The 23,279-nt window shown below is 43.4% G+C and overlaps 7 non-coding genes across 7 annotated transcripts in view; all 7 read right to left on the bottom strand.

Moving 5' to 3' along the window:
* TRNAR-UCG (transfer RNA arginine (anticodon UCG)) overlaps positions 1-34 on the bottom strand; it is a 73-nt gene extending 39 nt beyond the window's left edge. Inside the window, exon 1 of the tRNA in view lies at positions 1-34. This exon is cut by the window's left edge and continues 39 nt beyond it. This is a non-coding gene — a tRNA (tRNA-Arg).
* Positions 35-681: 647 nt separating this feature from the next.
* On the bottom strand, positions 682-754 carry TRNAR-CCU (transfer RNA arginine (anticodon CCU)). Its single transcript has one exon. It is a non-coding gene; the product is annotated as a tRNA-Arg (tRNA).
* Positions 755-18,245: 17,491 nt separating this feature from the next.
* Positions 18,246-18,318, bottom strand: TRNAR-UCG (transfer RNA arginine (anticodon UCG)). The gene has a single exon. It is a non-coding gene; the product is annotated as a tRNA-Arg (tRNA).
* Positions 18,319-18,965: 647 nt separating this feature from the next.
* Positions 18,966-19,038, bottom strand: TRNAR-CCU (transfer RNA arginine (anticodon CCU)). The gene has a single exon. It is a non-coding gene; the product is annotated as a tRNA-Arg (tRNA).
* Positions 19,039-19,833: 795 nt separating this feature from the next.
* Positions 19,834-19,906, bottom strand: TRNAR-UCG (transfer RNA arginine (anticodon UCG)). The gene has a single exon. It is a non-coding gene; the product is annotated as a tRNA-Arg (tRNA).
* A 647-nt stretch (positions 19,907-20,553) lies between these two features.
* On the bottom strand, positions 20,554-20,626 carry TRNAR-CCU (transfer RNA arginine (anticodon CCU)). The gene has a single exon. It is a non-coding gene; the product is annotated as a tRNA-Arg (tRNA).
* Positions 20,627-23,008: 2,382 nt separating this feature from the next.
* TRNAR-UCG (transfer RNA arginine (anticodon UCG)) lies at positions 23,009-23,081 on the bottom strand. Its single transcript has one exon. It is a non-coding gene; the product is annotated as a tRNA-Arg (tRNA).
* Between the last annotated feature and the right edge of the window lie 198 nt (positions 23,082-23,279).

Consider the following 23,279-nt stretch of genomic DNA (forward strand, 5'->3'; position numbering starts at 1 on the left):
AAGTCAGACGCCTTATCCATTAGGCCACGCGGTCATCCGTTCACATGAGATGATTTTTATCATGTAGGTGGTATGCATGGATGGAGAACATATTATTGAAAGGTATTCAGGTTTACATCCCATAGTGTTCTTTCAGCTCTTTTCGCTGGAAGCACTTTTTTGGAATCTATATATTGAGTATTTTATGAGTACGATATGCTTTTGTTTTCCTTTTTGCATACAAACCTCTTTCCTCATGAGTTTAAAGCTCATTTGTATTCTCTACATAGCTCTGGAAGTTTCCAGACGTGGAGTGAAACTGTTTTGAAAGTAGGACAAATTGCTCCTTCCTGCATATGCTAATTTTTCACACTCACATAGGTTGGATACGTTTTATGAATCCTGGCTTGACCTATTGAAGTAGCTGAAAGCCTGTCACCACCTCTAGAAACAAGATTCACACCAATCCAATTCAAATAATTTTTTCCAAAGGAATATGTTCTGGCCGGTCGAAAATGCATCTCACAAAAATAGGCATTTAAAAATCTACTTTGCAGTTTCAGAACACTAACATGACTGTGAAGTGTACACAAGTAAAATGGGACAGTTTCAAAGTAACTAATCTCTCATAAACTTCTGAGAAGAAGCATGTAATAAATCTCCCTAATTTTCTGGAAAAGATAGGGGGAGGATTTTTGTTATCACCTCAGATGGGACTCAAACCCACAATCCCTGGCTTAGGAGGCCAGTGCCTTATCCATTAGGCCACTGAGGCACACATGCATAGCTCTTTTCTAGAGACATTATTTAAATGTATTCTATGGTCAGACACCGGTGTGTGCACACAGGGCATTTCTCACTTCTCTCTATAAGTAAACTTCCCATTTTCATCCTCTTCCATCCCCGACTTTAACGCTCTCTTCTATGCTATAATGGAGACTTTACAATTTTAGCAAGTGGAGAGAAATTGGAGAACCACTTTCGACTCCACACTTCTTCTTCACTTACTTCTTTTCTCAATATACTGGGCTTAGAAAATGGTATCAAGCCATCCTTATCATCAGCAGGACACGGAAAGAGGCACCAAGTCTCCTAACCAAGTTCAACCACACTCTGCAACTTAACCATTGCACTACAAATTAGGCAACGGGGGCATCAGCAAAGGCAGCCAATGTGCCGATCCTTTATGCATTTTTTGTAGTACTTTTCTTACTCGGAGGCAAAATCAGCACTTTAACTGCCCAAATCATACAGATTTTACACATGTAGCACTCTATGCACACATAGGCACACACCTTGCAGTTCTTCTACACACACTTAAGCTAAAAACCCATTCTGTCACGTCAAAATTCTGCAAACCTATTACATATTCAGTGCGTCGGCATAGAAGCACTTTTTAATGCCACTAAAATGCACAAGTAGTTAGACTGAAGATGCAACCTGAATGAGTTTACAATATGCACTCCACTTTATTAATGATTAGTAATGAGAAAGTGAGGACTACAAGAGTATTGGAAAAGACTTTTTCCACTCTGAATGTAAAGCAGATTGTGTGACCATTGGCCAAAATCGACCATGAAGGGACTCGAACCCTCAATCATCTGATCCGAAGTCAGACGCCTTATCCATTAGGCCACGCGGTCATCCGTTCACCTGAGATGATTTTTATCATGTAGCTGGTATGCATGGATGGAGAACATATTATTGAAAGGTATTCAGGTTTACATCCCATAGTGTTCTTTCAGCTCTTTTCGCTGGAAGCACTTTTTTGGAATCTATATATTGAGAATTTTATGAGTACGATATGCTTTTGTTTTCCTTTTTGCATACAAACCTCTTTCCTCATGAGTTTAAAGCTCATTTGTATGCTCTACATAGCTCAGGACGTTTCCAGACGTGGAGTGAAACTGTTTTGAAAGTAGTACAAATTGCTCCTTCCTGCATATGCTAATTTTTCACACTCACATAGGTTGTATAAGTTTTATGAATCCTGGCTTGACCTATTCAAGTAGCTGAAAGCCTGTCACCACCTCTAGAAACAAGATTCACACCAATCCAATTCAAATCATTTTTTCCAAAAGAATATGTTCTGGCCGGTCGAAAATGCATCTCACAAAAATAGGCATTTAAAAATCTACTTTGCAGTTTCAGAACACTAACATGACTGTGAAGTGTACACAAGTAAAATGGGACCGTTTCAAAGTACCTAATCCCTCTTAAACTTCCGAGAGGAAGCATGTAATAAATCTACCTAATTTTCTGGAAAAGAAAGAGGGAGGATTTTTGTTATCACCTCAGATGGGACTCGAACCCACAATCCCTGGCTTGGGAGGCCAGTACCTTATCCATTAGGCCACTGAGGCACACATGCATAGCTCTTTTCTAGAGGCATTATTTAAATGTATTCTATGGTCAGACACCGTGAGGTTCCGTGTGAGACGGGACGGCACTTTTTGAGTGGTGACGAATATGGATGAGTTTGGTATCTATGAACCGCAAATGACGAGTATAGTGGGTGTACGAAGTTTCGCTATACAGCCACGTATGGTTCGCCTCATTTTCGGGTTCGTTCATCCGAACCCTCGGGTTCCATTTTAGATACAGCGTCCATTTTGTTTCTTGCCCTCAGGTAGCCAGCGAACGGGCTTTTTGTCCGCTTCGTGACCCTGGAACTTTCAAGCTAGTATGAAGGACACGTGTTTCTTTGAGGTGACTTTTACGATGAGGGGAATGACACGAGTGAGGCAGATGGCCCCGCTCAAGGCCCATCGTGCCGCTCCGGTCTATTGTTTCAGCCACGCATACATTAGACACGAGGTCTTTGACCCCTCTATCGAGTTTCCTTTATTGCCCCTAACACTCTTTTCTAAACCTGTTGTGCATCCTCGTTCTTTCCCCGCATTCTGTTTTTCGTCCTTCCTTAATGCTTTTATGGTTGGGAGGAAATGTGTTTATTGCGGAGGGAGTATGTTTTTACAGTTGGGAACTGGCAAGACTGTTGTAATTATGTTCCGGCCTCCTGAAACATGAACGCGACCCTTTTGAAGTTTATTGTGGGAACCGAGTTGTAACCTTTGTTCGCCATACTGTGCTATGGCAAAAATGTGTATAAAAGGAGCGACCCACTTCTACGAATTTGAAGCAGTCTCCGAGAACCTACACGTTGTGTACTTCTTGTGACCTCTGTATCCCTGCAGTAAATAAACGCTGATCTCTGACGTCGCTGGAAGTGTCCCGTGTCTCTGTGTTCGGTACGCCAGAACAGGTAACCCACGAAGGTTTCAGGTGTTGTTCCCTGGCACCGCTGGGTCTTAAGAATAACCCAGTCCTTCAGTTGGCGCCCAACGTGGGGCGACATCAACGGTACCGGTCCAAAGCCTGACGATCGTGAGGAACTTCGTGTGAAATCTCCGAGGGAAGGTGCACCCCGCTTCATCGATCCAGTTGTCGAAATAAGTGGCCCGACGTCTTTTCCCGCGAAGATCCCCGCCTCCTGACGGCTGTGACGGACCGATGCCCTGACTGTCGACCTGTTTTGGCGCCTGGCGTAGTCCTTTGTACGGCGAGACGATCAACGGGCCTTCCTGGCGACGCCATTGTTCTCTCAGTTAAGTATTTGTGGGTCGCTCCCAGTATTGCTTTGTTGTTTGCATGGTTCCATAGCATTCGTGGTTCTTAGTTGTTGGGTTTTATTTGACGATTGCAATTGCCAAAAACCGAGGGTCTTGCATCTTTGCGAGGACATCGTAATTCGATAGCCCTTGAAGTTTGTATACTCGGTTAGTGTGCACGATGCCTGGCCGTAGTACTTTGTTTGGGTTTCTCAAATGTTGCAGCATGGATTCCCGGCTGGAGGATTCATGTCCGATACCTCCGGCTGGAACTCCGCTTTATGAGCTCTATAGTCGCCATGGCGTGGGTCCTATCGTATATAATGAATATTGGGTTCGTTACACTAAAAAGGATGGCGTCCTTAGTTGGCCACCTCATGGTAGTTTCGAGACTGCCATTTTAGATAACTTGGAAGCTAAATTATTTAAAAGGAAAGCTAGGCCGGCCATGTTTGATTCCTTCCGGTTATGGCGGAAAGAGGCCAAACAGAGAGAAATCAAACAGAATAAGAAAAATAAGCGAGAAGGTGTCATTACGGTGATGCGCAATGCAGAACAGTATCAGTTAGACAAAGATGAGAAAGAGCAAGAAGTTAGTGCTCGGCTTCACCATATGGCAGTGGACAAATGTTATCCGGCGCTACCTTCTACGAACGACAAGACAGGAGAAGAATCGGTGGAAGATTCGCTTTTGTCTTATCTGATGAAATCGCCACCTCCCTATGCTCCCGATGTTAGGGGTCCCGTTCGTCCACCTCTTCCTCAACCCGCTGATTTGGCGGCTGCTGGTCAGCCCGCCGTTCCTCCTGTACTCCCGAATCCCCTTGGGCCACAGATCGTACATCCTCTTGTTCCGGCTTCTCTCCCTACTGCGCCTTTCCAAGTTCCTCCTCAGCCTGTCGTTCCCGCTACTCCTGCTGCTGCGTCTACTTCTACTGTTTCCACCCCTATGGTTGCTACGCCTGTATCTTCTTCCTCTTCTCCTTCTGTTCGTAGTCGTCTCTTGACTGCTGTTACTTCTCTTTATTCTCCGCTTTTTGGGCCGATACTTGGTTCGACTCTTTCAGATGTTGCTCAAAGACGCAGCCAGCTTCCTGATGGTAGGGAACGTGAATCGTTGGTGAAAACTGCACGTAGGTGGATTCGTAACCCTGTTAAATACACCCCACGTGTAGTGTTCGAAACGTTTTCTCAGTTTAATGTGCCCACACAGCGATTCGTGTTCGAAGAATTGTGTAAGTCATTGAAAGAGGAGTGGGACGATGATATAGCTGATGATATACCACCTGAGGTTTCCGAGCTACAGCTTCGGTTTGCCACGGGTGTCATTGTAGGTGACAAAGTTCGAGAGGCTCTGGAACGCTTGTTATCCTTTCGATGTACAGTGCAACCGCGTGCGCTGTTTAAGGACGCGACCGCAGAATGGATGGCACAACCTGGCCAATATCCTATGCGGGAAGTTCCCCCGGTATGGATGCCAGGTGACGCTGCTGCTAACCCTCCTGTCCCAGGCCATTTCCAGAGAGTGTGGATACACCTCCCTTGGAAGCGATCGGAAGTTTTGCAAGTGAAACAGTCCCTACCTGATCCCCGTAAGAATCCTGCAGGGTATTATAAGGAACTGTCCCAATTGGTGGATGCTACTGTTATGAACCTAGCCGATATTGATATGTTGTTCGGCAATGTGGTGCCTCAGCCGATTTGGGCGAAAATTCGGCACGAGAATCACGTAGCCGAGCTAGGCGGTGACTGGGCTGCCCTTACAGCGGCAGATGCCCGACAGGTCGGCGGGGCTAAACCCGAACAGATTATTGTGGCTTTGCCCCAGAGGATAATTACTCTCATGAAAACGCTTATGCCTGCGATGCGCGTAAATTGGGACAAATTATCGGCGTGCAGGCAAAAGAGAGATGAAAGTGTTTCCGATTTCTTTACGAGGTTTGAGGAAGCGTTCATTGACCATAGCGGTCAGGACATGGGTTCCGAGGGTGGTCAGCGGCTGTTCGTTGATAAGTTTGTATCGAATTTGTTGCCCGACCTTAGCAACAAGTTGAAGAATTCTGAGAGTGCGTGGGCTGTCTCTACCACTGCCCAAATATTGGCTACGGCCCAATATTACGAAAATAGAGAAAAAGAGGAAAGTGAGCGTGCAGAAAAGAAAACTAAGGATCTCAAAACTAAGGTCTTGTTGCAGCAAGCCTATCCATTGCGTTCGAATTTCAGTGATACACAGCAGCCAAACAGATCGCAATCGCAGTTCTCTAGACCACAGCCGCGCAATGCTTCGCCTGCGCCTCGCTTTGTGCTGGGATATAATCAGTGCGCGTATTGTCGTGGGGAAGGCCATCTGAAGTTTGATTGTCCGGTTCTCCGTGACAGGGCCAATGGCGTATCGGCTCGGGGAGGACGTAGCGGTCCTCAACAGGTCTCTCGTGGTAGAGGTCGCGGAGTTACCCAAAATCAGGCCGAACGCTTTGCGACGTCTTCGGATTCGCAAAATTGTTTCGATCGGCGCGAACAATCGTCCGGTCGGTCTACACAGTATCATGTGGATGATTGCTATGTTGAGTGTGATGTTGATGCGGATGGTATCTATTAGGACAGCCATAGACAAAGGAAGGGAGAAGTATCAGTTCCGGTTGATCAGAGAGGACCATACGTTTCAGTAGCCACTTTGGGCGTCGTTGAGCCTTTTCTGTTGGACACTGGTGCAGCGAAAAGTTCCATCATGCATTCAAAACTCCCTGGCGCGCCTTTGTCTGGCTTAACGAACATTTCCGTTGGATTTTCTGGCGCCCCCGTTAGCAATCCAGTTTCTAGCCCTTTGCCCCTTACAATTGGGTCTCATGAGCTGGAAGCTCCTTTGATTTTGACTACTGGTTGTGGTGAGAATCTTTTGGGCCTAGATTTGTTGAAAAGGTTACATGCGACTTTGTACTGTTCTCCTGCGGGTGTGGAGCTTACGTTGGGTAAGAGCGTGATTTCCCCTATGTATTTATCGATCGATAAGTTCCCATCGGAATTGAGATCTCTTCCAGCCTCTTTGTGGGCGACAGGTCCCAATGACGTGGGCCTGTTGGATATACCACCTTATGTTGTCCAACTTAAAGTTGGTGCGCGCTTGCCACGTATACCTCAGTGTCGTATTTCCCTGGATGGTGAAAGGGCACTGTTAGCGATCATTTACGATCTGATCGGCAAAGATGTTATTGAGGAGACACGAGGTAATGTGTGCAATAGTCCCGTGTTGCCTATTCTGAAACGAACGGATCCCTCCAAGCCTCCCGTGTATCGTCTAGTTATCGACTTACGGGAGGTAAATAAAGTCGTTGTTCCGCAATTTCCTGTGGTGCCAGACATTACAGCTTTACTGACTCTGATTCCAGCCACTGCATCATGGTTCTCGGTCATCGATCTGAAGAATGCGTTCTTTAGCATTCCGATTGCTGAGGAAAGCAGAGACTTGTTTGGTTTCTCATTAGGTGGTCGCAGCTTCAGATTCAAACGCGCTCCACAGGGCTACTGTGAGAGTCCATCAATCTACAGCCAAGCTCTTAAGAGTCAGCTTGATGCATTTGTGTTACCGGCTGGTGCAGCCTTGATTCAGTACGTTGATGATCTGTTGGTTGCTGCTGACACTGAACAGCTCTGTAGAGCCGCTACAGTGTCCTTGTTACAGCATCTCTGTGCTTTACATCATAAAGTGTCACCTTCCAAATTACAATATTGTTGTCAAGAAGTTACCTATCTCGGTCACTTATTGTCAAAGGCGGGAAGAAGGTTGACCCCTGAACGAATTGCAGCAATTGCTCGAATGCCTGTGCCAGCAACTCAGAGAGATGTGCGTGCCTTTTTAGGTATCACGTCATATTGCAGACAGTGGATCCCGAACTTTTCACTGTTAGCGAAGCCATTGGTAGCTCTCACGTGCAAGGACGTTTCAACTCCTTTGCCTTGGACGGAGGAATGCCAGAAACGTTTTTCTGAACTACGTGATGCGCTGTGTTCGGCTCCTGTGTTAGGTACTCCGGATTACAGCAAGCCTTTCACATTATACGTCCATGAGAGGGACGGTTGCGCGTTGAGTGTCTTAACGCAACAATTTGGTGATAAGCAGCGTCCGTGTGCATATTTTTCCTCGACCTTAGACCCGATGGCTAGAGCGTTGCCAAGTTGCTTGAGGGCGACAGCGGCAGCTGCGGCGTCTATTCGGCAGTCCGCAGGTCTGGTCATGGACAATATGCTCATAGTAATGGTTCCGCATGCAGTTGATACTCTCTTGAATCGGACAAAGACTCAACATCTGACGAGTGCAAGGTTGTCCGGGTACGAGCTGACCCTTTTGGCAAGTCACGTACAGATCAAGCGTTGTAATGTACTGAATCCGGCGACATTGTTGCCGATTAATATGGAATCAGATGATGTGCTACCACATGATTGTTATTTACGGACTGAGGAAGAAACAAAAGGTCGTGTGGACCTGAAAAACACTCCTTTGTCAGATCCCGATGGTACTTTGTATGTGGATGGCTCTTGCTTCAAGTTGCCGAATGGTGATGTGACGACTGCTTATGCTGTAGTGACGTTGAGTACGGTTGTGGAAACTGCAAGATTGAACCAGAATTCCGCGCAAGCGGCAGAGTTAATTGCATTGACAAGAGCGTGTGTTTTGTCGAAGGGAAAGCGAGTGAATGTGTTTACCGATAGTCAGTATGCGTTTGGTGTTGCGCACAATTTTGGAAGATTGTGGAGAGAAAGAGGATTTATGACATCGCATGGTACAAAGATCCAGCACGGGCATCTTGTGAATGATCTTTTGGATGCACTTACGTTGCCTAAACAAGTGGCGATCGTCAAATGTAGTGCACATCGGAAAGTGACGGATGATGTTGGTCGTGGTAATGCGTTTGCGGATGAGATTGCTAAAGAAACGGCTAAGAATCTTGCGACTCGAATGTATGTCACGAGTTTAGTAAGGTGGCCGACGGAGACTGGTATGTGTGAAAATACTGTTGAAAGTGTGAAAGAAATTCAGAACGAAGCTACTGAAGCTGAAAAGACCAAGTGGAAAGAAAGTACAGGGAAATTGGATATGCATGGATGTTGGGTTGACCTGACGGAATGTCAGAGGTGGATGTTACCGGATGCGTATGTATTAGCTGTTGTGACGATGGCTCATGGGTTGTCACATATTAGTGCGAAAGGAATATGTAAGTTCTTGTCTCCTGTATGGAGAAATGATGGTATCGCTAAGTGTGCCGAAAGAGTGGTTAAAAATTGTATGGTGTGTTTGATGCACAATCCCGGAAAAGGCACCCCCACTCCACCTGGTCATTTCGCTCCTCCTGCTTGTCCCTTTGAGGTTATCCAGTTGGACTTTATCCATATGGAGAGATGCAATAACCTGAAGTATGTTTTAGTTGTGGTTTGCGCGTTCTCCAGATGGATTGAGGCCTATCCTCTTAAGGATAATACTTCCCTGTCCACAGCAAAAATCCTGCTGAAGGAGTATTTTCCTAGGTATGGAATGCCGCGGATTGTGTGGTCGGATAATGGAAGTGAGTTTGTGGGAAGTGTAATGCAGAGTGTGTGTAAAGGCCTTGGAATACGACAGAAATTCCACAGTGCCAACCATCCTCAGGCAGCGGGTTTGGTCGAAGGGTACAATGGTACCCTGAAGCTGAAACTCGCTAAGATTCAAGCTACGACTGGTCTGTCATGGCCTGATGCCTTGCCTCTGGCTCTCCTATCGACCAGAGCGACTGTACACTCTCGAGTAGGGCTCAGCCCATATGAGATTGTGTTCGGTCGTCCTGCGAATATTTGGGGAGTCCCGAGACCTAGGGCTTTTGATAGTCTTGAATATCCAATGTTGATCGATTACTTGTATGATTTGACCACTAAACTACGATTAATTCATCAACAGGTCGTTGAAGCTCTACCAGCACAGACAGAGGGTCCTGGACATCAGCTCCGGCCAGGAGATTGGGTGGTCACCCGAAACTTTGGTCGAAAGCGTAACTTGGAGCCAAGATTCGTCGGACCCCACCAAGTCTTGTTGACGACGAGGACAGCGGTTCGACTGGAGGGCCGGAAAAATTGGGTCCATGCCAGTCACACAAAGAAGGTACCGATTCCCTTACCAACCGACGGTTGGGTGAGAACTGGGATTTCGGCCGAAGAAACTGAGACTCCTTCGCGTTTTGTGCCATTTAGCGATGCTCACCCTGTGGAGGAGGATTCATCATTGTCGGATCCACAGGTGGAGTCATTAGTAGCAGAGAACCCAAGGTCCGACTCGTCATCTGTTTCATTGAACACCGTTGCGCCATCTGAACAATTGTTCGAAGAGCAAACTCGACCTGGAAGAAGTCGATACTTTCTTCGTTCAAGGACTAATAAAAATTAACAGTATAGTGGTTTTTAACGTCACGAATATTATGAACAATTACATCCTTTCTTTCTGAGTTTTTGTGCTTTCCACTGCTAAGAGACTTGTAATAAATCGAGGAAGCCTCGCCATCCGGGTCACCGTAGGGCCGTGCGGGTACTTCTTTCTGTTTAGCAGGTTTCTGACGTTAGGTTGGTTACTTTTGTCGATCTCTGGGAACTCCTGGGGATTGATAATCGCTACTCAGAACGAAGTGCGTCAAGTACGTCACGGACGGTTTGTAGAGGATGGCATTCTCTAAGCTAGTGGACGAAGAAAGGGTGTTGGCACAGAGATCAGAGTTATGGAGGGTTGTACGAACAAAATGTTTTTTGTTTCAGGTGTTCCTATTGTTTCTAACTGTATCTATGTTATTGGTGGGTGGAGTGTATTTCGGAGTATCACAGTTCTTTCCTTCTGTTTCACCTACCTCTGCTCTTAACCTAAGTTCCCTCACCACTGTCTCCCCACATTCCTTTCATCCTTTGCCTCAACATGAGCAGGTTAGACGTGCGGAATTCATGAATAATTCCTTTGTTCAACTCCTACATCAGCATCAGTTGGTGGTGAATACTACCAATTGTTGGGTGTGTGGGTTAATGCCACACACTATGGATAGGGGTATTCCGTATTTGGTCCTTCCATACAGCTCCCAGGGTTCAGCTCGAGCATTCCAAACTATGTTCCGCAGTGCACTAGATTCCTACCCCAGTCGAGAGCCACGGTCTGTCAACTTCGGTCCTGGGCCGTACCACAAGCCTTTGGCGATAGCCATAGCAGATCTGGATAGAGATGTTTTTGATGCATCACTCATTCCAGATGAAGAAGTGCAGGCCTATAAGGATCTGAGTGAGACTGAGTATAGTACATCAGTGGGTGATAGACAACTTAAGAGCTCGTCCCCAATATGGATTGTACCGCACCTTGGAAATTTCTGCTTGCAAGGTTTGGGTCGAAATCCGAGAGCACAACTTGGGAACAGTGCTTGCACTGAAACGTATGTCCTACCGATGCTCTCCTCCCCTGTTTTTCTGACTGCTAAGGGCACCTATTTTGTGTGTTATGAACGCGCATATACATGGTTACCCCGCGATTTTTCGGGTACCTGTTATATTGCGAATCTTTTACCTCCGACCTTCACAGTTGCTTCGGACTACCACAAAACTAGAGTTGTGAGAGGCGTCATTAGCAAAGAGGATACTGCTGGTCAAGAAGCAGGAGACTTCTTTAAGGGTTTCTTGCCGTTTTGGGGACCTATGGTTAATAGTAGGAACCTACGACAGTTGACCCGTGTGGTAGAATCGACTGCTAATATTACTGCAAATGCCCTTGGTAATCTAACAGCTGAACTACAGGCGGATAGACTCATGACGTTGCAGAACCGTATGGTTCTAGACGTTGTTCTTGCAGATAGAGGGGGTGTGTGTAAAATTATCCATTCGAGTTGTTGCATTTTTATTCCTGACAATGCTCCAACTGTTTATCAAGCCATCTCGAAGTTGCACAAGATTTCCGAGTCCATACACGTGGACGAAGGTAATTGGACGCTCCTAGGATGGTTTTGGGGCCTGATGTCAACCTGGGGTTGGAAGATTCTGATGATCATAGGGGCTGTTGTAGCGTTTCTGTTCACGTGTTGTCTTTGTGTACAGGGTGGTCCTGCCTTATGTGGCCTATGCGCTGCGACGTGTATAAGGCGGCCATCTGTTACCAAGGAGACATTGATGAATAGAATGATGTTCCAGCAGCATCTGAACGATCTGATGAATATTGATATAGATTCCGATCTTGACTAGTGCTTGCCTACATGAGGGCAAAAGGAGCGTCTGAGGTTCCGTGTGAGACGGGACGGCACTTTTTGAGTGGTGACGAATATGGATGAGTTTGGTATCTATGAACCGCAAATGACGAGTATAGTGGGTGTACGAAGTTTCGCTATACAGCCACGTATGGTTCGCCTCATTTTCGGGTTCGTTCATCCGAACCCTCGGGTTCCATTTTAGATACAGCGTCCATTTTGTTTCTTGCCCTCAGGTAGCCAGCGAACGGGCTTTTTGTCCGCTTCGTGACCCTGGAACTTTCAAGCTAGTATGAAGGACACGTGTTTCTTTGAGGTGACTTTTACGATGAGGGGAATGACACGAGTGAGGCAGATGGCCCCGCTCAAGGCCCATCGTGCCGCTCCGGTCTATTGTTTCAGCCACGCATACATTAGACACGAGGTCTTTGACCCCTCTATCGAGTTTCCTTTATTGCCCCTAACACTCTTTTCTAAACCTGTTGTGCATCCTCGTTCTTTCCCCGCATTCTGTTTTTCGTCCTTCCTTAATGCTTTTATGGTTGGGAGGAAATGTGTTTATTGCGGAGGGAGTATGTTTTTACAGTTGGGAACTGGCAAGACTGTTGTAATTATGTTCCGGCCTCCTGAAACATGAACGCGACCCTTTTGAAGTTTATTGTGGGAATCGAGTTGTAACCTTTGTTCGCCATACTGTGCTATGGCAAAAATGTGTATAAAAGGAGCGACCCACTTCTACGAATTTGAAGCAGTCTCCGAGAACCTACACGTTGTGTACTTCTTGTGACCTCTGTATCCCTGCAGTAAATAAACGCTGATCTCTGACGTCGCTGGAAGTGTCCCGTGTCTCTGTGTTCGGTACGCCAGAACAGGTAACCCACGAAGGTTTCAGGTGTTGTTCCCTGGCACCGCTGGGTCTTAAGAATAACCCAGTCCTTCAACCGGTGTGTGCACACAGGGCATTTCTCACTTCTCTCTATAAGTAAACTTCCCATTTTCATCCTCTTCCATCCCCGACTTTAACGCTCTCTTCTATGCTATAATGGAGACTTTGCAATTTTAGCAAGTGGAGAGAAATTGGAGAACCACTTTCGACTCCACACTTCTTCTTCACTTACTTCTTTTCTCAATATACTGGGCTTAGAAAATGGTATCAAGCCATCCTTATCATCAGTAGGACACGGAAAGAGGCACTAAGTCTCCTATCCAAGTTCAACCACACTCTGCAACTTAACCATTGCACTACAAATTAGGCAATGGGGGCATCAGCAAAGGCAGCCAATGTGCCGATCCTTTATACATTTTGTGTAGTACTTTTCTTACTCGGAGGCAAAATCAGCACTTTAACTGCCCAAATCATACAGATTTTACACATGTACCACTCTATGCACACATAGGCACACACCTTGCAGTTCTTCTACACACACTTAAGCTAAAAACCCATTCTGTCACGTCAAAATTCTGCAAACCTATTACATATTCAGTGCGTCGGCATAGAAGCACTTTTTAATGCCACTAAAATGCACAAGTAGTTAGACTGAAGATGCAACCTGAATGAGTTTACAGTATGTACTCCACATTATTAATGATTAGTAATGAGAAAGTGAGGACTACAAGAGTATTGGAAAAGACTTTTTCCACTCTGAATGTAAAGCAGATTGTGTGACCATTGGCCAAAAACGACCATGAAGGGACTCAAACCCTCAATCTTCTGATCCGAAGTCAGACGCCTTATCCATTAGGCCACGCGGTCATCCGTTCACCTGAGATGATTTTTATCATGTAGGTGGTATGCATGGATGGAGAACATATTATTGAAAGGTATTCAGGTTTACATCCCATAGTGTTCTTTCAGCTCTTTTCGCTGGAAGCACTTTTTTGGAATCTATATATTGAGAATTTTATGAGTACGATATGCTTTTGTTTTCCTTTTTGCATACAAACCTCTTTCCTCATGAGTTTAAAGCTCATTTGTATGCTCTACATAGCTCAGGACGTTTCCAGACGTGGAGTGAAACTGTTTTGAAAGTAGTACAAATTGCTCCTTCCTGCATATGCTAATTTTTCACACTCACATAGGTTGTATAAGTTTTATGAATCCTGGCTTGACTTATTCAAGTAGCTGAAAGCCTGTCACCACCTCTAGAAACAAGATTCACACCAATCCAATTCAAATCATTTTTTCCAAAAGAATATGTTCTGGCCGGTCGAAAATGCATCTCACAAAAATAGGCATTTAAAAATCTACTTTGCAGTTTCAGAACACTAACATGACTGTGAAGTGTACACAAGTAAAATCTGACATTTTCAAAGTACCTAATCCCTCATAAACTTCCGAGAGGAAGCATGTAATAAATCTACCTAATTTTCTGGAAAAGAAAGAGGGAGGATTTTTGTTATCACCTCAGATGGGACTCGAACCCACAATCCCAGGCTTAGGAGGCCAGTGCCTTATCCATTAGGCCACTGAGGCACACATGCATAGCTCTTTTCTAGAGGCATTATTTAAATGTATTCTATGGTCAGACACCAGTGTGTGCACACAGGGCATTTCTCACTTCTCTCTATAAGTAAACTTCCCATTTTCATCCTCTTCCATCCCCGACTTTAACGCTCTCTTCTATGCTATAATGGAGACTTTGCAATTTTAGCAAGTGGAGAGAAATTGGAGAACCACTTTCGACTCCACACTTCTTCTTCACTTACTTCTTTTCTCAATATATTGGGCTTAGAAAATGGTATCAAGCCATCCTTATCATCAGTAGGACACGGAAAGAGGCACTAAGTCTCCTAACCAAGTTCAACCACACTCTGCAACTTAACCATTGCACTACAAATTAGGCAATGGGGGCATCAGCAAAGGCAGCCAATGTGCCGATCCTTTATACATTTTGTGTAGTACTTTTCTTACTCGGAGGCAAAACCAGCACTTTAACTGCCCAAATCATACAGATTTTACACATGTAGCACTCTATGCACACATAGGCACACACCTTGCAGTTCTTCTACACACACTTAAGCTAAAAACCCATTGTGTCACGTCAAAATTCTGCAAACCTATTACATATTCAGTGCGTCGGCATAGAAGCACTTTTTAATGCCACTAAAATGCACAAGTAGTTAGACTGAAGATGCAACCTGAATGAGTTTACAGTATGTACTCCACTTTATTTATGATTAGTACTGAGAAAGTGAGGACTACAAGAGTATTGGAAAAGACTTTTTCCACTCTTAATGTAAAGCAGATTGTGTGACCATTGGCCAAAAACCACCACGAAGGGACTCGAACCCTCAATCTTCTGATCCGAAGTCAGACGTCTTATCCATTAGGCCACGCGGTCATCCGCCCACCTGAGATGATTTTTATCATGTAGGTGGTATGCATGGATGGAGAACATATTATTGAAAGGTATTCAGGTTTACATCCCATAGTGTTCTTTCAGCTCTTTTCGCTGGAAGCACTTTTTTGGAATCTATATATTGAGAATTTTATGAGTATGATATGCTTTTGTTTTCCTTTTTCCATACAAACCTCTTTCCTCATGAGTTTAAAGCTCATTTGTATTCTCTACCTAGCTCTGGAAGTTTCCAGACGTGGAGTGAAACTGTTTTGAAAGTAGGACAAATTGCTCCTTCCTGCATTTGCTAATTTTTCACACTCACATAGGTTGTATACGTTTTATGTATCCTGGCTTGACCTATTCAAGTAGCTGAAAGCCTGTCACCACCTCTAGAAACAAGATTCACACCAATCCAATTCAAATCATTTTTTCCAAAGGAATATGTTCTGGCCGGTCGAAAATGCATCTCACAAAAATAGGCATTTAAAAATCTACTTTGCAGTTTCAGATCACTAACATGACTGTGAAGTGTACACAAGTAAAATGGGACCGTTTCAAAGTACCTAATCCCTCATAAACTTCTGAGAGGAAGCATGTAATAAATCTACCTAATATTCTGGAAAAGAAAGAGGGAGGATTTTTGTTATCATCTCAGATGGGACTCGAACCCACAATCCCTGGCTTAGGAGGCCAGTGCCTTATCCACTGAGGCACACATGCATAGCTCTTTTCTAGAGACATTATTTAAATGTATTCTATGGTCAGACACCGGTGTGTGCACACAGGGCATTTCTCACTTCTCTCTATAAGTAAACTTCCCATTTTCATCCTCTTCCATCCCCGACTTTAACGCTCTCTTCTATGCTATAATGGAGACTTTGCACTTTTAGCAAGTGGAGAGAAATTGGAGAACCACTTTCGACTCCACACTTCTTCTTCACTTACTTCTTTTCTCAATATACTGGGCTTAGAAAATGGTATCAAGCCATCCTTATCATCAGCAGGACACGGAAAGAGGCACCAAGTCTCCTAACCAAGTTCAACCACACTCTGCAACTTAACCATTGCACTACAAATTAGGCAACGGGGGCATCAGCAAAGGCTGCCAATGTGCCGATCCTTTATACATTTTTTGTAGTACTTTTCTTACTCTGAGGCAAAATCAGCACTTTAACTGCCCAAATCATACAGACTTTACACATGTAGCACTCTATGCACACACCTTGCAGTTCTTCTACACACACTTAAGCTAAAAACCCATTCTGTCACGTCAAAATTCTGCAAACCTATTACATATTCAGTGCGTCGGCATAGAAGCACTCTTTAATGCCACTAAAATGCACAAGTAGTTAGACTGAAGATGCAACCTGAATGAGTTTACAGTATGCACTCCACTTTATTAATGATTAGTAATGAGAAAGTGAGGACTACAAGAGTATTGGAAAATACTTTTTCCACTCTGAATGTAAAGCAGATTGTGTGACCATTGGCCAAAAACGACCATGAAGGGACTCGAACCCTCAATCTTCTGATCCGAAGTCAGACACCTTATCCATTAGGCCACGCGGTCATCCGTTCACCTGAGATGATTTTTATCATGTAGGTGGTATGCATGGATGGAGAACATATTATTGAAAGGTATTCAGGTTTACATCCCATAGTGTTCTTTCAGCTCTTTTCGCTGGAAGCACTTTTTTGGAATCTATATATTGAGAATTTTATGAGTACGATATGCTTTTGTTTTCCTTTTTGCATACACATCCTCTCTCCTCATGAGTTTAAAGCTCATTTGTATGCTCTACATAGCTCAGGACGTTTCCAGACGTGGAGTGAAACTGTTTTGAAAGTAGTACAAATTGCTCCTTCCTGCATATGCTAATTTTTCACACTCACATAGGTTGTATAAGTTTTATGAATCCTGGCTTGACCTATTCAAGTAGCTGAAAGCCTGTCACCACCTCTAGAAACAAGATTCACACCAATCCAATTCAAATCATTTTTTCCAAAAGAATATGTTCTGGCCGGTCGAAAATGCATCTCACAAAAATAGGCATTTAAAAATCTACTTTGCAGTTTCAGAACACTAACATGACTGTGAAGTGTACACAAGTAAAATCTGACAGTTTCAAAGTACCTAATCCCTCATAAACTTCCGAGAGGAAGCATGTAATAAATCTACCTAATTTTCTGGAAAAGAAAGAGGGTGGATTTTTGTTATCACCTCAGATGGGACTTAAACCCACAATCCCTGGCTTAGGAGGCCAGTGCCTTATCAATTAGGCCACTGAGGCACACATGCATAGCTCATTTCTAGAGGCATTATTTAAATGTATTCTATGGTCAGACACCGGTGTGTGCACACAGGGCATTTCTCACTTCTCTCTATAAGTAAACTTCCCATTTTCATCCTCTTCCATCCCCGACTTTAACACTCTCTTCTATGCTATAATGGAGACTTTGCAATTTTAGCAAGTGGAGAGAAATTGGAGAACCACTTTCGACTCCACACTTCTTCTTCACTTACTTCTTTTCTCAATATACTGGGCTTAGAAAATGGTATCAAGCCATCCTTATCATCAGTAGGACACGGAAAGAGGCACTAAGTCTCCTAACCAAGTTCAACCACACTCTGCAACTTAACCATTGCACTACAAATTAGGCAACGGGGGCATCAGCAAAGGCAGCCAATGTACCGATCCTTTATACATTTTGTGTAGTACTTTTCTTACTCGGAGGCAAAATCAGCACTTTAACTGCCCAAATCATACAGATTTTACACATGTAGCACTCTATGCACACATAGGCACACACCTTGCAGTTCTTCTACACACACTTAAGCTAAAAACCCATTGTGTCACGTCAAAATTCTGCAAACCTATTACATATTCAGTGCGTCGGCATAGAAGCACTTTTTAATGCCACTAAAATGCACAAGTAGTTAGACTGAAGATGCAACCTGAATGAGTTTACAGTATGTACTCCACTTTATTAATGATTAGTACTGAGAAAGTGAGGACTACAAGAGTATTGGAAAATACTTTTTCCACTCTGAATGTAAAGCAGATTGTGTGACCATTGGCCAAAAACGACCACGAAGGGACTCGAACCCTCAATCTTCTGATCCGAAGTCAGACGCCTTATCCATTAGGCCACGTGATCATCCGTCCACCTGAGATGATTTTTATCATGTAGGTGGTATGCATGGATTGAGAACATATTATTGAAAGGTATTCAGGTTTACATCCCATAGTGTTCTTTCAGCTCTTTTCGCTGGAAGCACTTTTTTGGAATCTATATATTGAGAATTTTATGAGTACGATATGCTTTTGTTTTCCTTTTTCCATACAAACCTCTTTCCTCATGAGTTTAAAGCTCATTTGTATGCTCTACATAGCTCTGGACGTTTCCAGACGTGGAGTGAAACTGTTTTGAAAGTAGTACAAATTGCTCCTTCCTGCATATGCTAATTTTTCACACTCACATAGGTTGTATAAGTTTTATGAATCCTGGCTTGACCTATTCAAGTAGCTGAAAGCCTGTCACCACCTCTAGAAACAAGATTCACACTAATCCAATTCATATCATTTTTTCCAAAGGAATATGTTCTGGCCGGTCGAAAATGCATCTCACAAAAATAGGCATTTAAAAATCTACTTTGCAGTTTCAGAACACTAACATGACTGTGAAGTGTACACAAGTAAAATGGGACCGTTTCAAAGTACCTAATCCCTCATAAACTTCTGAGAGGAAGCATGTAATAAATCTACCTAATTTTCTGGAAAAGAAAGAGGGAGGATTTTTGTTATCACCTCAGATGGGACTTGAACCCACAATCCCTGGCTTAGGAGGCCAGTGCCTTATCCATTAGGCCACTGAGGCACACATGCATAGCTCTTTTCTAGAGGCATTATTTAAATGTATTCTATGGTCAGACACCGGTGTGTGCACACAGGGCATTTCTCACTTCTCTCTATAAGTAAACTTCCCATTTTCATCCTCTTCCATCCCCGACTTTAACGCTCTCTTCTATGCTATAATGGAGACTTTGCAATTTTAGCAAGTGGAGAGAAATTGGAGAACCACTTTCGACTCCACACTTCTTCTTCACTTACTTCTTTTCTCAATATACTGGGCTTAGAAAATGGTATCAAGCCATCCTTATCATCAGTAGGACACGGAAAGAGGCACTAAGTCTCCTAACCAAGTTCAACCACACTCTGCAACTTAACCATTGCACTACAAATTAGGCAACGGGGGCATCAGCAAAGGCAGCCAATGTGCCGATCCTTTATACATTTTGTGTAGTACTTTTCTTACTCGGAGGCAAAATCAGCACTTTAACTGCCCAAATTATACAGATTTTACACATGTAGCACTCTATGCACACATAGGCACACACCTTGCAGTTCTTCTACACACACTTAAGCTAAAAACCCATTCTGTCACGTCAAAATTCTGCAAACCTATTACATATTCAGTGCGTCGGCATAGAAGCACTTTTTAATGCCACTAAAATGCACAAGTAGTTAGACTGAAGATGCAACCTGAATGAGTTTACAGTATGTACTTCACTTTATTAATGATTAGTAATGAGAAAGTGAGGACTACAAGAGTATTGGGAAAGGCTTTTTCCACTCTGAATGTAAAGCAGATTGTGTGACCATTGGCCAAAAACGACCACGAAGGGACTCGAACCCTCAATCTTCTGATCCGAAGTCAGACACCTTATCCATTAGGCCACGCGGTCATCCGTCCACCTGAGATGATTTTTATCATGTAGGTGGTATGCATGGATGGAGAACATATTATTGAAAGGTATTCAGGTTTACATCCCATAGTGTTCATTCAGCTCTTTTCGCTGGAAGCACTTTTTTGGAATCTATATATTGAGAATTTTATGAGTACGATATGCTTTTGTTTTCCTTTTTCCATACAAACCTCTTTCCTCATAAGTTTAAAGCTCATTTGTATGCTCTACATAGCTCTGGACGTTTCCAGACGTGGAGTGAAACTGTTTTGAAAGTAGTACAAATTGCTCCTTCCTGCATATGCTAATTTTTCACACTCACATAGGTTGTATAAGTTTTATGAATCCTTGCTTGACCTATTCAAGTAGCTGAAAGCCTGTCACCACCTCTAGAAACAAGATTCACACCAATCCAATTCATATCATTTTTTCCAAAGGAATATGTTCTGGCCGGTCGAAAATGCATCTCACAAAAATAGGCATTTAAAAATGTACTTTGCAGTTTCAGAACACTAACATGACTGTGAAGTGTACACAAGTAAAATGGGACCGTTTCAAAGTACCTAATCCCTCATAAACTTCTGAGAGGAAGCATGTAATAAATCTACCTAATTTTCTGGAAAATAAAGAGGGAGGATTTTTGTTATCACCTCAGATGGGACTTGAACCCACAATCCCTGGCTTAGGAGGCCAGTGCCTTATCCATTAGGCCACTGAGGCACACATGCATAGCTCTTTTCTAGAGGCATTATTTAAATGTATTCTATGGTCAGACACCGGTGTGTGAACACAGGGCATTTCTCACTTCTCTCTATAAGTAAACTTCCCATTTTCATCCTCTTCCATCCCCGACTTTAACGCTCTCTTCTATGCTATAATGGAGACTTTGCAATTTTAGCAAGCGGAGAGAAATTGGAGAACCACTTTCGACTCCACACTTCTTCTTCACTTACTTCTTTTCTCAATATACTCGGCTTAGAAAATGGTATCAAGCCATCCTTATCATCAGTAGGACACAGAAAGAGGCACCAAGTCTCCTAACCAAGTTCAACCACACTCTGCAACTTAACCATTGCACTACAAATTAGGCAACGGGGGCATCAGCAAAGGCAGCCAATGTGCCGATCCTTTATACATTTTGTGTAGTACTTTTCTTACTCGGAGGCAAAATCAGCACTTTAACTGCCCAAATCATACAGATTTTACACATGTAGCACTCTATGCACACATAGGCACACACCTTACAGTTCTTCTACACACACTTAAGCTAAAAACCCATTCTGTCACGTCAAAATTCTGCAAACCTATTACATATTCAGTGCGTCGGCATAGAAGCACTTTTTAATGCCACTAAAATGCACAAGTAGTTAGACTGAAGATGCAACCTGAATGAGTTTACAGTATGTACTCCACTTTATTAATGATTAGTAATGAGAAAGTGAGGACTACAAGAGTATTGGAAAAGACTTTTTCCACTCTGAATGTAAAGCAGATTGTGTGACCATTTGCCAAAAACGACCACGAAGGGACTCGAACCCTCAATCTTCCGATCCGAAGTCAGACACCTTATCCATTAGGCCACGCGGTCATCCGTACACCTGAGATGATTTTTATCATGTAGGTGGTATGCATGGATGGAGAACATATTATTGAAAGGTATTCAGGTTTACATCCCATAGTGTTCTTTCAGCTCTTTTCGCTGGAAGCACTTTTTTGGAATCTATATATTGAGTATTTTATGAGTACGATATGCTTTTGTTTTCCTTTTTGCATACAAACCTCTTTCCTCATGAGTTTAAAGCTCATTTGTATTCTCTACATAGCTCTGGAAGTTTCCAGTCGTGGAGTGAAACTGTTTTGAAAGTAGGACAAATTGCTCCTTCCTGCATATGCTAATTTTTCACACTCACATAGGTTGTATACGTTTTATGAATCCTGGCTTGACCTATTCAAGTAGCTGAAAGCCTGTCACCACCTCTAGAAACAAGATTCACACCAATCCAATTCAAATCATTTTTTCCAAAAGAATATGTTCTGGCCGGTCGAAAATGCATCTCACAAAAATAGGCATTTAAAAATGTACTTTGCAGTTTCAGAACACTAACATGACTGTGAAGTGTACACAAGTAAAATGGGACCGTTTCAAAGTACCTAATCCCTCATAAACTTCTGAGAGGAAGCATGTAATAAATCTACCTAATGTTCTGGAAAAGAAAGAGGGAGGATTTTTGTTATCACCTCAGATGGGACTTAATCCCACAATCCCTGGCTTAGGAGGCCAGTACCTTATCCATTAGGCCACTGAGGCACACATGCATAGCTCTTTTCTAGAGGCATTATTTAAATGTATTCTATGGTCAGACACCGGTGTGTGCACACAGGGCATTTCTCACTTCTCTCTATAAGTAAACTTCCCATTTTCATCCTCTTCCATCCCCGACTTTAACGCTCTCTTCTATGCTATAATGGAGACTTTGCAATTTTAGCAAGTGGAGAGAAATTGGAGAACCACTTTCGACTCCACACTTCTTCTTCACTTACTTCTTTTCTCAATATACTCGGCTTAGAAAATGGTATCAAGCCATCCTTATCATCAGTAGGGCACGGAAAGAGGCACCAAGTCTCCTAACCAAGTTCAACCACACTCTGCAACATAACCATTGCACTACAAATTAGGCAACGGGGGCATCAGCAAAGGCAGCCAATGTGCCGATCCTTTATACATTTTGTGTAGTACTTTTCTTACTCGGAGGCAAAATCAGCACTTTAACTGCCCAAATCATACAGATTTTACACATGTAGCACTCTATGCACACATAGGCACACACCTTACAGTTCTTCTACACACACTTAAGCTAAAAACCCATTCTGTCACGTCAAAATTCTGCAAACCTATTACATATTCAGTGCGTCGGCATAGAAGCACTTTTTAATGCCACAAAATGCACAAGTAGTTAGACTGAAGATGCAACCTGAATGAGTTTACAGTATGTACTCCACTTTATTAATGATTAGTAATGAGAGAGTGAGGACTACAAGAGTATTGGAAAAGACTTTTTCCACTCTGAATGTAAAGCAGATTGTGTGACCATTGGCCAAAAACGACCACGAAGGGACTCGAACCCTCAATCTTCCGATCCGAAGTCAGACGCCTTATCCATTAGGCCACGCGGTCATCCGTACACCGGAGATGATTTTTATCATGTAGGTGGTATGCATGGATGGAGAACATATTATTGAAAGGTATTCAGGTTTACATCCCATAGTGTTCTTTCAGCTCTTTTCGCTGGAAGCACTTTTTTGGAATCTATATATTGAGAATTTTATGAGTACGATATGCTTTTGTTTTCCTTTTTCCATACAAACCTCTTTC

This window comes from Triturus cristatus, chromosome 4_1, assembly GCF_964204655.1.
Source record: "Triturus cristatus chromosome 4_1, aTriCri1.1, whole genome shotgun sequence".
In the NCBI taxonomy this organism is placed as follows: domain Eukaryota; kingdom Metazoa; phylum Chordata; class Amphibia; order Caudata; family Salamandridae; genus Triturus; species Triturus cristatus.